Here is a 17,009-nt window from a genome sequence, read left to right as displayed (position 1 = left end):
AATGGATTACTAACAAATATTCGAGCAATCCAAAAGAAAGTAGGAAATAGGAAACAGAGAAACAAGAACACAGAAGATATCAAGATAAAGCAAATAGTAAAATGTTTGATATGTCTCCAAATCCATCAAAAATTACATTAAATGTAAATAGTTTCAATAGATCACTTAAAAGGCAGACTATAAAATTATTACAACAAAAAGAAGCAACTATATGCTGTTTATAAGAAATTCACTTTTTTTTTCTCTTTTTGAGATGGAGTTTTGCTCTTGTTGCCTAGGCTGGAGTGCAGTGGCAGGGTCTCAGTTCACTGCAACCTCTGCCTCTTGGATTCAAGCAATTCTCCTGCCCCAGCCTTCCAAGTAGCTGGGATTACAGGCATGTGCCACCACACCCAGCTGATTTTGTATTTTTAGTAGAGATGGGGTTTCACCATGTTGGTCAGGTTGGTCTCAAACTCCTGCCCTCAAGTGATCCACCTGACTCGGCCTCCCAAAGTGCTGGGATTACAGGCATGAGCCACCGCAACCAGCCAGAAATTCACTGTAAATATAATGATTTGTAGTTTAAAAGCAAAAGGGTAGAGAAATATAAACCATGAAAACACTAATCTTAAGAAACTTTGAGTGCTATATCAACAAATAAAATAGACTTTGCAGCAAGGAAAACTGTGAGAGATTAAGAGTGACCTTACACAATGATTAAAAGCATCAATTTACCAAGAAGTCATATCAATTAGATTATGTACCAAACAATAGAGCTTCAAAAATGCATGATGGAAACACCGATAGAACTGAAAGGAGAAATGGAGAAGTTAAAAATTAGAGTTGGAGATTTAAACTGTCTTTTCTGGGTAATGAATAGAACAAATATACAACTATTATGTATCCATAAAAATTAAAAATTAAATTAAAATTAGAACAAAGAGACAAAGCAACAATCAAAAATGTTTTAAAAATTAAACAACACTATCCATCAACTGGAACTAATTGGCATTTATGGACACTCTACTCAACAGTAGAAGAAATGCAAATAATTTTCAAGGGCACATGGAAAATTCACCAGAATAAGCCATAATGCTAAAACAAATTAAAATAATTTAAAAAATCAATGCATTATCTACACATAGTGGGATTAAATAGAAATCATTTAAAAAGATGTATGGAAAATCCCCCCAACACACGTACATACCCAGGCATAGTTGGAAATCAGACATGTTTCTGAATAGCCCACCGGGCAAAAGCAAACTAAAACCACACTGAGATATCACTTCATACCATTAGACACCTCTTAGAATGGCTAAAATAAAAACATATTGACAGTACTGAGGATTGTTAAAAATACGAGCCATTTGAAGTCTAATATTTTGCTGTTGTGAATGCAAAATGTGACATCTACTCAGGAAAATAGTTTAGAGGTCTCTTATAATGTTGAATATACACTTAACTGTTTGACCTAGCAATGATGCTCCTAAGTACTCATCCTAGAAAAATGAAAACTTATGTTTAAACACAACCGTGTATATGAATGTTTACAGTAGTTTTATTCATAATTGCCCAAAACTGGAACCAACTCTAATCCCATGCAATAGTTGAATAGATAATCTCTGGCACATCCATACAGTGAAAAACTAGTCAGCGATCTAAAAAAAAAAAAAAAAAAAAAAAAAAAAAACTATTGATACCCTCAACAACATGAACAAATCTCAAAGGCATTATGAGAGGGAAAGAAGCTAGTCTCAAAAGGTTTCATTCTCTGTTAATTCATTTATATGACAGAAAACGCAAGTCTACAGAGACAGAGAACAGATCAGTGGTTGCCAGGGAGTAAGGGTGGCAGAGGAGAAAGAGTATGACTATAAAGGGATGGTACAAGGAATATTTTGTGATGATGGAAATGTTCTGTATCTTGATTATTATGGTGATGACATGAATCTATGCATGTACTGAAAATTAAAAAACTGTACACAGAAAACCAAATTATTTTATTGCATATAAATTTTAAAAAATTATGGTGGCAAAACAAAATACCAGTTTGTGATTTTTTTTTTTCTTTTTTGAGACAGAGTCTTACTTTGTCGCCCATGCTGGAGTGCAGTGGCACTATCTCGGCTCACTGCAAGCTCCGTCTCCTGGGTTCACGCCATTCTCCTGTCTCAGCGCCGGCCACCATGCCCGGCTAATTTTTTGTATTTTTAATAGAGACGGGGTTTCACTGTATTAACCAGGATAGTCTCAATCTCCTGACCTCGTGATCTGCCCACCTCGGCCTCCCAAAGTGCTGGGATTACAGGCGTTAGCCACCACACACGGCCTGATTTCTTAATTTAGCTTACTTGCTTTATTAATTAGAATAGGCAAAAAACTAGAAGCAGGCAGAGACTAGGTCAAAGATGAACTTATTATTTCTTCAGGCAGCATAACAGACCTACTTGGTTGACCCTTTTACAAAATATTGGAAGTAAGCGTGCATTTTTAAATGGCTGTAATATAACTAATAATGAGCCCAAACCATATAAATTACTTCTACTTGATAAAATTCTTCTCTTTAATGGTCACATCTGGAGTCTCTTGGTGCATATGCTTTTCCACTGTAATTCAAATATTCCATTACAAAAATTTTTAGTAAAATGTTTTTTATAAATAAAGTTTATTCCACAGTAGTTTGGACTTGACTGTTTTAAAGTATGTATGCCAAGAGGTGCAACATTAATAACCTTAGTCCTTCTGAATACCAGTACTTCTAGTCCAAGTTCTATCACTATGTAATCCCTGAGCAAATCAATAAACACCTCTACCTTCATTTTCCTCATTCATAAAACAAGAGTTTTATACTAACTCTAGGACACATTTTATCTGAAAACATCCACATTTTGTGATCCTAGTAGTATACTGCAGCCTATTTTGGAGGGACAGCTTTGGGCAGTTTTTCCTCTAAGAAAGACATGTTCTTGAAGGCCTACCTCTTCATTGCCTTATTTATTGCCCCATTAGGCAATATAAAGTTAATCTCAAGTACTATTAGTTAAACATTGACTCTGTGTCAAACTGTTAAGATAGGGTGATTATCTGCTTATAAAGGGTATTTTGATTAAATGATATATTTCTGGACAATGACAGATCCATGTTAGAATTGTAATCCTATCTCCTCTCAGCTGTATGACTTTTAACAAGCTCATTGGTTTAAATTTCTCCATCTACAAGACACAGCAGTAGCCCCTAATAAGGGTGTTGTGAAGAATAAATCAAACAGTACATGAATATACTTAACAGAATGCCTCATGCATAATAATTTACTATTATTAGAGTCTTATAAACTCCAATTTCTACTTTTTCTTGATATGAAATAATTGAGCACTGAACAGTATGTATTTTCAATACACAGTAATGATAAGCACAGCATCAGAGGTTCATCCAAAACCACACGTACTGCCACCTCTACCTTTGTAGGAGAAGGGGGCCAGGAAAAGTGTATTTGTCAGAAATATGCTGAAACTGTGAAAGAAAAGAAAAAGAAAATACATCAATTCCTTAAACTGAGAAACTTAAGTCAGTTTCACCTGTTCTGTAGTACCAATAATGTCCATGAAAATGAACATAAAAATAAAACCAAAGAAAATCTAGGAGCACTTTGAAAAACTAAAAAGTCACTGATACTTTAATTAGGCCATCCTATTCCACTGCAAAACTTTGCATTACTCAGCACACACATTTCATACATAAATCTTCCAATTTTTAGCTACGATCATTTATGTATTCTTTATTGATAACTGTGATGATTTGTAAAGAAGTCCTCCTGTACTAATTTCCCAAGGGGCCATTAAAAATAACCATAAACATGGTGGCTTAAACAACAGAAATTTATTTTCTCACAGTACTGGAGGACAAAAGTGTATAATGCTGCAGGGTCATGCGCCCTTGGGGTGGACTAGGGAGACTCCATTTCTTGCATTTCTACAGTCTCTGCCTCTGTCTTCCCATGGCTTTCTCCTCTGTGTGTCTTCCGTCTGTTTGTCTCTTATAAGGACATTTAACATTGGATTTAGGGCCCAGGTGGACAACCCAGGATGATCTTCTTATTTCAAGACTCTTAACATAATTACATCTGTATAGATTATTTTTCCAAATAAGGTAACACTCACAGTCTTCCAAGGTTTAGTACATAGTCATATATTTTTGAGTGTCACAGTTCAGCTCCAATACCCTGAAAATTACATGTTTCTGATAGTCTTTCAGCTATAGGGTCTTTCCTTTAATCTCTATTCCTTTACTTCTCATGTTCTCCTCCGACTTCCTTTCTTTTCTTTACCACCATCAATTATCATGCCTGATAGAAAATTTAAGTGAATGACTGAGTAGGAGTTACCAGTTTTTCAAAAGCTAAGGTAAGCAACTGTAGTCTAAAAAAAATGATGGTGAAGGCCTTGGTCACTAGTCCAACTATTTCTCTTCATTGATTTTAATCATCCTACAACTATGAAGAGGTTTATGTTAGAGTCCTCCAGACAATGTAGAAGTTAAAGAACTAAGATTTTTCTTGAGTAGTGAAATGACAGATCAACATAAACTGGATCTGAACATAAATCACTTGATAAAAAGTGTAAGTTGGCCAGGTGCAGTGGCTCACACCTGTAATCTCAGCACTTTGGGAGGCTGAGGCAGGAGGATCACTGGAGCCCAGGAGTTCTAGAAAAATAATAATTTTACAGTGGAGAAACTTGATAAACACTACCTCAGCCAAGATTAGTGTTAAGGTCAACATCAACAGTGATCAGTCGTGGATACCTTTAATACGATGTAATGAAAATGGCACTTTACCTCTGTGGTATTCTTTCCCCGAAGGCATAACCTATAGCCCAGGACCAATCATCAAAAAATTCATCAAGAAAAACATCAAAGAAATTCCAGTTGAAAGACATTCTATAAAATACCTGACCCGTATTTCTCAAAAGTTTCATGACTGTCAAAAACAAGGAAAATCTGAGAAAGTGTCACATGAAAGAAAGCTAAAAAAAGACAGAGTGACTAAATGGTATATGGTTTCCTGGATGAAATTCTGGAACAGAGAAAGGACATTAGGTTGAAACTAAATAAACCTGAAAAAAAGTGTAGTCTTTAGTTAAAAATAATGTATTAATATTGGTTCATTAATTGTAACAAATGTAACATATTAATGAAAGATGTTAGTAATAGGGGAAACATTAGGAGGTATGTGGCAACATTCTGTACTTCCCAAATGTTTTGCAAATTGAACTGTGCTAAAAATAAAATTTATCAAAAATATCACCCGCAGGAGATAAGATAGTTTTTATTTATTAGTTTAATAAATATTTTTGTATCCTTTCCAAGTGGCAGGAGCCAGGCAAAGACCAAGGATACAGAGGTAAGGAATAGTCAGGGATCTTACCTTAATAGACCTCAGGTCACTTAGTGAACATAGCCATTAAGCAGGTGACTAAATATAGAGTGCTATGATAGGTAGTGCTATCATATGTTGAACATGGTTATAATCTTAAGGCTTCTTTGCATTGCCTGAGTGAGGAAACTTAGTTCCCCACCCCTCCCGTCCCCTCCCCTCCTCTCTCAATCTCTCTCATCCTCCCTTCATTTCTCTCCCTTCCCCTTCCCTCAACTACTCCAGCTCACTCTCCTCTCACCTATAAAAGGTGAGTCTATCATAAAGATAGACTACCGTTTTATATTTTGTTTCAGTGTCTCATTGAATCTACCATACTGCCAGGCCCTAAGCAAGGGTTTATAAGCATTGCAATTATTATATATGATTTCATAAATGTTTGTTAAATTAAATTAGGTATCCAAAATGCTTAAATCGGTAATTTGAGGAACCGTGAAGGAGAATTTGAAAGCTAAGAGAGGAAGGAATAGTTTATAGCAGTAACTAATCTGTCTGCAAACCAAGGCTAGAAGTACTATAAAGATGATATCTTTTGCCCAACCTACTCATCAAGATGCAAAGCTCATCATTAATATAATTTACATTTATTGAGTAGGAGTTCTGTGCCGCACATACTGCATAATGCATCATACACATTATCTTAGGGAATCCACCGAGCAATCCCCTGAGATAGGAACTATTTATTCTCCCAATTTTAGGGGTGAGATAACTGTGACTTAAAGAGGTTAACTAGTTTTCTCAAGGTCGCATAATTAGCAAATGACAGCTCAGATTCAAACAAAGCTCAGTAGTTCAACTCCAGATCATACTGTCTGAAAAACAAGAATAAAGTATTGACCTCCTTTTTAGTAATAGCCTGCTTCATGGTCTAAAGACCGGGATAATTGACAGGTAAATACTTATTTTTTAACTACTTCTCTTTCTGTTGTCATTGATTTAAATAATAAATATTCATTCAATTTTTGTAAATAAAATATTTATTGTATAGTTGATCATTGTTGTAGAAATGTCAGTCAATAATTTGTGTTTTGTCAAGTTTCTTAATACACTTCAGACCCTTGAGATTAAAACGACTTCTTTTTAAATCTTTTTAAATTATATATAATTATACTATAAAATTATACTATTATTTTTATTTGTAATTATTAATATATATTTTAGTAAGACTTCTCAGGATATACTTCAGGAAAAAAATAGAATAAAACAAAAATTTAATTGTATGCCAAGAAATTGATTGATTTTCTCAAAATATACCTGCTGCTTATAATTATTATGTTATCAAATAATTTTTCAAAGGCTAAGAAATGCTAAGACATTGTTTTCAGAATTATATATTTTATTTTCAAAATTGTGGTTAATTTTATAATGTATATAGTCCAGAGGGAATAAAAATTTACTTCTTGCAATGATTAATTTTATGTTTCAATTTGACTGTGCCAAGAGGTGCCCAGATTAAACGTGTTTTTTGGTCTGTCTGTGAGGATGTTTCCGAATAAGATTAGTATTGAGTAGGTGGACCCAGTAAAGTAGATGGTACTCCTCCTCCGTGTGCCTGGGCATACTCCACTTCGCTGAGTACCTGAAAAGAATGAAAAAAAAAAAAAAAAAAAAAGCAGCAGAAGAAGGAATTCACTTTTCCCTTCTGCCTGATTGTTTGAGTTGGAACATCTATATTCACCAGCCTTGGCATTGGCACTCCTGGTTCTCAGGACTTTGGATTTGGACTGAATTATACCACCAGCTCACCTGGATCTCCAGGTTGCAGAGGGCAGATTGTAGAACTGCTCAACTTCCATAATTGCCTCTGTTAATATAAGAGTTAGCATGAACCAATTTCTTATAATAAATTTCTTCCAAAATGTATATCCTTTGGTTCTGTTTCTCTGGAGAATTCTGAATAATGCACTTATTCAGAAATTCAGAGTAAAAATTTCATAATTCTCATTTGACCTTTATTTAGACTTTAAAAGGATTGCAAATGCTTCGTCATATCTTTTATTTAAGACCAAGTGAAATGAGAGTGTTAGAAATAATTAAACTTCTTGTGACTAATTGGTATTGAATTCACTTTTGTTCAAACAATTCTAGTAATGAAAAATCTCCAAGAATACGTATGAAATAATTCATATTAAGAGATATATACAATGTTAATATAACCTAAATAATATTAGTAACCAGAGCAAGAGAAGAAAAGGTAATGATGCTTGGTCACCCTCTAGTGGCTTTTCATTAGGAATTAGCTAGGGGAAACTGCAGTAGTATGAGAACCACACAAAAAGAAAACATCTGCAAAATTTCTTTTATTAAAATAGTTATAGTTATTGGGGCTTAGTTGGTTACATTTAAACTTCATCACTTTCTAGGATGTAAGTAAACCACTGTAGAAATAGTTAATAACTTTACACTGTTTTGTCAAAAGTTAACTTGTTTTTTCTTTTAAATAAAGGAAAGAAAACATGTTTAACAGCTGCTCATGGAGAAGGGATAATCTTACTCTATACTTATGATTATTAGGGAATGTTCAGTTCATTTTATTTTATTATTCTTATTTAAAATTTACATATTTAGGAATTATGTTTATATTTTAATAATGTAACCAGAGTTCATAGTGTTATTTTCTAGATCTTAAAAATAGTGTTTTTCATGAATACATAATTGTCAGTGCCATTTTATATATGTATATTTAAATTTCACATTTCCTAAATTTTGTTTGATTCTGATCAAGGTATAAAGCATGGCTAAAATAAATTCTTAAAATTTGGAAATTAAGTAAAAACTCTAATTCTGGTTATTGAATCCTGTTTTGGCTACTTACTATGATTTGAAGCAAATAACAATAATATATTTATCTATGCCTGCATTCTCATCTGTAAGACAGAAATGTATATCTTCTGAGAAGCAAATAGTATAATATATCTCTTACCAAGTGAGAAAAGATAATTTTAGGATTTTTTCTGAATGCATTTCTATTCGCATTAGCATGAGTTTAGGGTTTTTCTTTTATTTTCAAACAAAGGAATTTGTTTTGTTCTTTAGAGTTATTTAATTTTTTATATTTATTTTTAAATTAGCATTGTTTAACCTATGCTCATAAAGAGTTGTGAAATATACATATAAAGTGGACAACTTGTGTTCCATCTGCCATGATTTACAGTTTCCAAGGTTTGTAAAAATTCTCTGTTGCTCTAAAATATGAGGATTTTGTGTAAAATATAAATTGGTAAAAAATAGTATTTAAAGGAAGGATGAAATATTGTAGATGTTTGGAGAGGGCATTAGAAATACTGTAGTTTGTCACCTTTGCCAACAGTTCTAATAAGAGATGGAAAGTGGGAAAGTCATGTAGATGCCATAGGTAGAACATTATTTTATTCATTATTGTTTACTTTAGAGCAAGAAAACAGGAACCTGTGACTAAAAAGAATCTAGATCAATCTTAGAAGTATATTTCTGTACTTTATTCATAGTACAGAAACCATTTAAGGAGTGTAATCTTTAAAACTTCTGCAATGACATATGCCCAGTTCTTGGGATTAGGTAAAGAGTAGCAATAATGCCAACATAGTTACCAAGATAACAGAACTCTAGGCATTCCCATTTCCCATAATCTGGAGGATATTTTCTCTTAAATACTTTTTCATAATCCTAAAGAAAATATATTTAAAATTAAATGCATCACAATTCCCCCCAAAATCTCCCTTCTGAGCTTCTCCAATTTCTACCTGTGGTTAGTACCACTCTACAGAACTAGAAAGCATAATTAACTTCCATCTATGTTTATTTTTTTCCTTGTGGTAAAGTTATTTTGAAAATCAACTTTTGAATCTGTTAAGCATTTTGATTATATATTTTTAAGTGTTCTACTTGATAGAAATGTATAACAAGAAGGCCATTTCTATCTCTGAAAATAAGGATAGCTGAGCCTACATGTAAAATTGTTTCTGGAATAATCCAAAGGTTTCTAAGAAAAGCAAGTTAATCCGAATTTTTAGGAAACACTGTAACCAGCAGTAATATTTGCATTCAGAGAGGAAAATAGCTTGATATACGGATAGCCAAAGTTCTGTGTTAAAAATTGAAACATAACAATCCTAATAATACTTTCAGAATTTCTTTTTTCTGACACATGGAAGAAAACCAGGAGACGGTATCTTTTAGAATGACATGAAAGATGTAGAGCTTCTCCTACCTCCTGGAGTTTTTCCACTCTTAATCATACATGCCATAAGCATAGCTGTGAGGAAACTTTCAGGAACTCTAATTCTGAAAGATATCAGAAGAATTGAGTGAGTCTGAAAGGTTTGACACTGAAAAGCCTAAGCAAGAGAAAGAAACAAAAAATGAGGGTTATGTTGCCATGGAAAGCAAAAGAGAACAGAGTATGCCTTGTAGGAGAGGAGAGTGTGATAAGGGTGATAATGCCAAATTGTATTCTATTGTGTATATCTTTATATTTTGTTCTATCTATAATATTCTTAGATTAAAAATAGCTAGTATATGTTGTCATTATGTACAAAATATGAGGATTAATCTAGTTCCTGTTGCTTCCTCTACCTTAGTCAAAAATGAGGTCTATGTCAACAACTGATTTTTAAAAACTGTGTAAAAAATTTCATGGGTCCATGTGATAGAGATTTATTTATTTAGATTTAGAATAATAGGTAATGAAGGTGCCCTCATTTGTGTTTAATGTACAGTTATTGCACGTGAATATCCTTTGCAGTATCCAGTCCCCCATCTCTTCCTGTTCATGTTACAGAACAATGTCTTCATGTTCTTTATTGTCAAATGTGTCATGCTTGATTAAAGTCATACCTCCCATCACAATAAAAAGGTAGCTGTTACTACAATGCCATGCCTCTTTGAAAACTGTTTCAATTTTCAAACAACTGAAAAAAGATCTTGCTGCCACTATGCTTTCCGAATACGATTTTAAAAATCTGGTAATGTGTTTATTCATAATGCTGCCTCATTTATCATTCTACCCATGAATGAATATTGGCTTCCAATATCTCTCTCAAAGTGTGTCACTATGCTTCATTGATCATGCTACAAATTCCAGACTAACTCAAAATATGCAGAAAATGTTAACCATATCCACTTTCTGTTCATGTTAAATTAACTGTTTTTAATTTTATAGTATATATTTCTGCTCTATTTTCTCCAACCATGTCCTCTTTAGGCAGAAATAGCTGCACCCCTAGAATACAATCTCCTTCTGGTTTAATCACTCATTAGTGGTGAATATAGGCCAAGGATCATGTTTAGATTCTCATTTACACAAACAAAAATGTTCAGCCCTCCTCTGTCAGATCTTAAAAATAAACATGGTGTCACAAATTGGCCAGAGACCAGAGAGGACATCAAAATTAGTAAAAAACCTTCTTACTTCAGAGCACATGTTAAACCCAACAAAGCACGTAGAAAACTGAATATTAGAACTTTTGAAGTAACAGGAATTAAAATAACTAAATCCTATTAGCTTCTTACAAGAGGGCTCCTACTATAGTCTTATTTAATAAAATTAGAACAATTAATATTAAATATATCATGTATGTATGTGTATATATATGTGTGTCAAATAGGATGTTAAGAGATGATTTTTGCAGCAGAAGGAAAATAGAATTTGATATTACAATAGCTGCCCTCAAAGGAACTTATAATTTGGAAGATGAATGTATACACAAGTGCAAAAAGCAACAAACATAGACTGACAGTGGGAAGTACAGGGTTCTGAATATGCTTTAGATTGTTAAAGTAAGACATGTCTACTACAAATATCTGAATCCTTTATGAATTAGAGAGAGATTACAAATTGGATTTCATAATAGTATCCGATTGCAAAAATTATTGTTTTATTTTAGCATATTTAAGTGTCCTCCTCTGTCCTTTGTTACAGGACCAGTGTCTGTTTTGGAGGCATGGAGTTGGAATTGAGTTGGAGAGATGATGGTAACAGTAGCTTCTAAATATGAACCTGATGCTTATACAACCATTATACCAAAAGTAAAGGTAGCTGTTTAATTCCTTTCTGTGGAGCATGGAAGATTCAATAGGCCATTCATAGTTGAATTTGAATATGTAATAGGCCATTCATAGTTGATAGCTTTGGGAAAATGAACTAATTTCTTTACATCTGCATATCCTCTTATATAAAAGGGGATACAAGCATTCAACATCCAAGGCTGCTATGAGGACCAGGTGCAAAGAAGACCTTTTAACACATATTGACCCCTCCCCTGCTTCCTGATTTTCTAAATTATCCATGTGTAATACACTTATTCTCTTAAGGTTGTCCTTTATATTTCTTTTTAGACTAATTTTATCTGCACAATTTTAGGGACTAAAAAGAAGAATGTACAACATAGTTTGTCCAGAAACACGAGTAGATGACTCTTCTTATAGTCAAATTTTGTAGTCCATAAAACATGCAAAATATTTAGTCTATGACAATTTCAGAGCAATGAGACACAGTAGATTCAACCATAATTGAAATCAAAATAATTACCACAGAGATGTATTATTTTTTCCCATATCCTCAGAATAGTAAATCTTTTAAGGCAACTGTAGACACTAGTTAATTTCCTATGGGAGAATGTTCTCTGTGGCATTTATAATAAAATCTTCCTTACTAAACTCTACTTATTCTCAATGATATTTTTTTTTATGAAATAAATGTGGCATTCTCAACCAAAGTTAGGAAAGCATAACAATTATGTTTCTCTTTAAATTAAGCTGCTTTCCATCCCAAAAGCAAATACACAGTCCTATTAGGCAACCTGGGACATAAAGGAGCCATTTGGTGTCTTGTTTAACAGACAAAGACAACTGCAGGGCAACCAAAAGACAGATTTATATCCTGTTAAGAATAGCAGGAAATATTTTAGTTTACAGCAGTATGACACCACTTGTGGTTTCCTTAGGCATACAAGACAAGTCAACTCAAGCCTGTGGATTTTTTGGGTGAATGGAAATAACTCCCTTCTGTGCTTGTTTTTCACTGGAATGCTGACATGTGCAATGCTTGAAAATTCAGATCATCCAGAGTTTACCCTGGCACTTGTAAAGAAGAAACTATTTCAGTAGTACTGCAGTGTCCATTTTCAAGTGAGCAAAAGTGTAGTATGGTAGATGTAGAGAAGAGAAATCACGATTACCTGTTATTTTTCTTAAACTCAGCAGAAATAGTAGAAGAGAACAATCAAGAAATACTATCCCTTCTATTAAAACACTAGAATATAGACAACTTATAAATTTTAGATTAAAATTCTTCATACAGATCACTAGTTCTCCACAAATGTGAACCTTTCCAAGTCTGTGACTGTGGAAATACTTTGGTCATTCAAGGGCTGTGGCTGTGAGCTATATGTATGTTGTCTGCGTGAGCAAAAATGCTGCCCAGTGAAAAATCAAGTGGAATATGGAGGAATAATTGGCAGTAAAGATAACTGTTTGCTGAGTGCCTAAGATGTGCCAAGCAACTTAAACTCTGTTTGGTTAGGGTTAAGGTAGTCGCTAATTATAAAATTGAGCTGTGGAACCCTGTTAGGGAAAGAAGTTGTTTCAATGTTGGAGTCAGTGAGGTGCCGCTTGTCGGAGAGGTCCCGCTTGTCAGAGAGGTCCCTTGAGTTCCATAATTTTCTTTAGTTCTGAATGAATCCCTGGTTTGTTTGTTTTGTTTTATTCAAAACTTATATGTCTCACATGTCTCTCAGGCTGGATTTTCTAGGAAGCATATGCCATATTTAATGTCTTTAAAACATGCATTCTGTCTGACCTTACATTAACTTTAGGATACATTTTTTTCTATAGGCCAGGAACATTGCTCAATATTTTCAACTATGACTTTCAGTAAAAATGCAGAAACATTTTTATAGTGGATGATTTTTATACTTTCATCAATGCTGAGAGTTGAAAGACAATCTTTTTTTTTTTCTTTTTTTTTTTTTTTTGAGATGGAGTCTCACTCTTTTGCCCAGGCCGGACTGCAGTGGCGCTATGTCGGCTCACTGCAAGCTCCACCTCCCGGGTTCACGCCATTCTCCTGCCTCAGCCTCCCAAGTAGCTGGGACTACAGGTGCCCACCACCGCGCCCGGCTAATTTTTTTTTTGTATTTTTAGTAGAGACGGGGTTTCACCATGTTAGTCAGGATGGTCTCGATCTCCTGACCTCGTGATCCGCCCACCTCGGCCTCCCAAAGGTCTGGGATTACAGGCGTGAGCCACCGCGCCCGGCCGGGTTGAAACACAATCTTAACACCGAGAAGGCATTTTTGAAATGGGAGGTTTTAATAATGTGGTTCAAGTGTATTGCATATTGAGCATTTAGTCTCACCAAGAGCCGAAGATTTTAGGTCACAAGGAGGTACTATTTCAGTGAGTTCATAAAGCTGCATCTCTCATACAACTTATTTTTCCAAGGAAGACTTTATCAAAAGCTGAATCACAATGTATTCTTATTTATACTTCCTGAAATGTGAAATACCAATATTCTTTAGAGTTTGAAATGGGACTTATAGTCATCCAAAACCAGGACCCCTGGAAGCAGAGACTGGACATTGGCTTCTTTCTCCACCTCAGAGTAGGAGGTTTTCCACTTCTCCATTGAGATATGTTCCAGGTCCAGCTGAAGAAGGCAAAAAATATTCTTCAGATAACTTGTGTAGGCTAACACATGGAGAAATGTGGATTTTCTAAAATTTAATAAAAACCTTGCCAGACTTGGTAGAAAAATAAGAAAATTTTACAAGAGACCAATCTCGCTGACACATATTAATTCAAAAAATACTAAGTGAAATATTAGCAAACAAAATATATCACCACATTTAAAAATAATAAAGCATTCTGTAGGTTGTCTCATCACTTTGTGGAGTGCATCCCTTGCTATGCAGAAGGTTTTCAGCTTGATGTGATCCCATTTGTCTATTTTTATTTTGGTTGCCTGGACTTTGGAGTTCTTATTCAGGAAATCTTTGCCCAGTCCAATGTCTTAGAGTGCTTCTCCAATGTTTTCTTCTAGAAGTTTTAGGGTTTCCGGTCCTAAATTTGTCTTTAATCCATTTTGAGTTGATTTTTGCATGTGACAAGAGATAGGGATCTAGCTTCATTCTTCTGTATGTGAATATCAATTTTCCCCCTACCATTTATTAGCCTGTCCTTTTCCCAATATATATTCTTGATGACTTTACCAAAAATGAGTTGACTGTAAATGCATGGACTTATTTTGGAGTTCTCTACCGTGTTCCACTGGTTTATGTGTCTGTTTTTATACCAGTACCATGCTGTTTCAGCTACTGTAGCCACTATAGCTTTGTGATATAATTTGAAGTCAGGTAATGTGGTGTTCTTTTTGCTTAGTATTACTTTAGCTATTCTGGATCTTTTGTGGTTCTATACAAATTTTAAGCCTTTTTTCCCGTTTCTGTGAATAATGTCATTGGTATTTTGATAGTATTGCAATGAATCTATAGATTGCTTTGGATAGTATTGACTTTTTAATAATATTGATTCTTCCAATATATGAACATGGAATATCTTTTCATTTTATTGTGTCCCCTTAAATTTATTTTATCAATGTTTTATGGTATTCCTTGCAGAAATCTTTCACTTCTTTGATTAAATTTATTTCTAGGTGTTGGAGGAAAATACTTGTAAATTGCTCATTTGACAAGAGATTAATATCCAAAATATATAAGGAGCTCACACAACTCAATAGCAAAAATGAGGGAAATATCTGATTAGACATTTTTCAAAAGAAGACCTACAAATGGCCAAAATTCATATGAAAAAGAATACTTGACATTACCAGCCATCAGAGAAATACATATCAAAACTACAATGAGATATCACTTCATCCCAATTAAAGTGGCTTTTTCTTAAGAAGACAGACCATAACTGACACTGGCAAGGATGCAGGGAAAGGGGAATCATCGTACACTGTAGGTGAGAATGTAAAGTAGTACAGCAACTATGGAGAACAATATGAAGGTTTCTCAAAATCCTAAAAACAGAGCTACCATATAATCCAGCAATCCTACTGCTGAATATATATCCCAAAAAAAGAAAATCAGTATATCAAAGATATAGCTCCACTTCCATGTTTATTGCAGCACCTTTTGCAATAGCCAGGATACAGAATCAACCTAAGTATCTGTCAGTGGATGAATGGATAAAAATATGGTATATCTACACAAGGGAATATTATTCAGCCACAAAAGTGAAATTCTGTCATTTCCAACAACATGAATGAAACTGGAGGACATTATGTTTGGTGAAATAAACCAGGTAGATAAAGAGAGATATGTGTTCTCCTTCAAATGTGGAAGCTAAAATATTAGAACTCAGGAGATAGAGAGTAGAATAATGGTTATCAGAGGCTTGGAAGGGTAGTGGGGAGGGAGGGTAAAGGTGGAATGATTAGTGGGCACAAAACCTCTAGATAGAAGGAATAAGCTTAAGCATTTAGTAGTACAGTGTGAGGACTATAGTTAACAATCATTTATTGTATATTTCAAATAACTAGAAGAGTGGAATTGGAATATTTCTAACATAAAGAAATAATAAATGCATGAGGTGATGGTAATCTGAATTATCTTGATTGGATCATTACACACGATATGCTTGCATCAAAATGTTACATGTACCCACAAATATTTAAGTGTTAGATATTCAAAAAAATTAAAAGTAAAAAAACTAATGAGAAAAAACATGACAAAGTGATATTTGTTATAGGAATCTAAGGGATATTCAATATTAGAAAACTGTAAATTGAAATCTATCAATTCAAAAGGGTATAGTAAGAAAATAATACTAGCCTCTTCTTAGGTATAGGAAGGCCTAAAATGTCAATTCATATTTAAAAACCCAAATAAATAGAAATTGATGAACTCCTATTTAACATGATACTTTACAGATACAGTAACTCAAGAACAAGTATCTTACTTAATGGTAAAGTAGCAGAGACTCTCTAGTAAAATGAGCTGTACAAGGATGCCTATTAGCTTCACTGTTATTTCACACTAAGTTGCAAATAGTAGCCAATAAAATAGAGAACAAAAGCATTTAGTGACAACAGTTTTGAAGAGTTAATACTATTTTTATTTACAGATTATACAATCATATATCAGAAAAACTAAGAAAGTATCAGTGCAAAAATACAACAAATAATTGGTCAATATATAAAAATAAATAGTCTTCATACAGGTAAATAAAACCAGTTAGAATATTTAATGGAATAAAAAGAAATCCCTCTTAAGTTGCAAAAAACAAAACATAGTCAGCTAAACAAAAATACAAAAAAATTTCCAAACTTGCCATAAGCATAAAAAGAAATGTCCCAAACCTACGTGACAAAAACTATAAAATACTCCTGTAAGGTGCAAAAGTTGAAATAAATAAATACAAAACAACTTATATTGCTGAAGAGAAAAACAGATTCAAAGTGATGTCAATCCCTTCTAGGTTAATTTTAAAATTTTAAATAATTCCAATAACCATACCACTATAATTTTTTTTCTGGAGATGAAAATTGATTATAAAGTTCATTTAAAAGAATGGACAAACAACAAATGGTTAAGAAAAACCTTGGGGAGGGGGT

At 33.7% G+C, this 17,009-nt stretch overlaps 1 long non-coding RNA gene across 1 annotated transcript in view; it reads left to right on the top strand.

Annotated features, from left to right (window-relative positions):
* The window catches only part of LOC134730984 (uncharacterized), a 39,762-nt gene extending 24,283 nt beyond the window's left edge, over positions 1-15,479 (top strand). Inside the window, exon 2 of the long non-coding RNA XR_010112975.1 lies at positions 11,313-15,479. This is a non-coding gene — a long non-coding RNA (uncharacterized LOC134730984). The remainder of the gene's footprint in view (positions 1-11,312) is intronic.
* The last annotated feature ends 1,530 nt before the right edge of the window (positions 15,480-17,009 follow it).

The sequence above is a fragment of the Pan paniscus genome, chromosome 7 (genome assembly GCF_029289425.2).
Source record: "Pan paniscus chromosome 7, NHGRI_mPanPan1-v2.0_pri, whole genome shotgun sequence".
NCBI classification, from domain to species: domain Eukaryota; kingdom Metazoa; phylum Chordata; class Mammalia; order Primates; family Hominidae; genus Pan; species Pan paniscus.
Note: the sequence above shows the minus strand (reverse complement) of the source record. Positions and strands in the feature narration are given on the sequence as shown.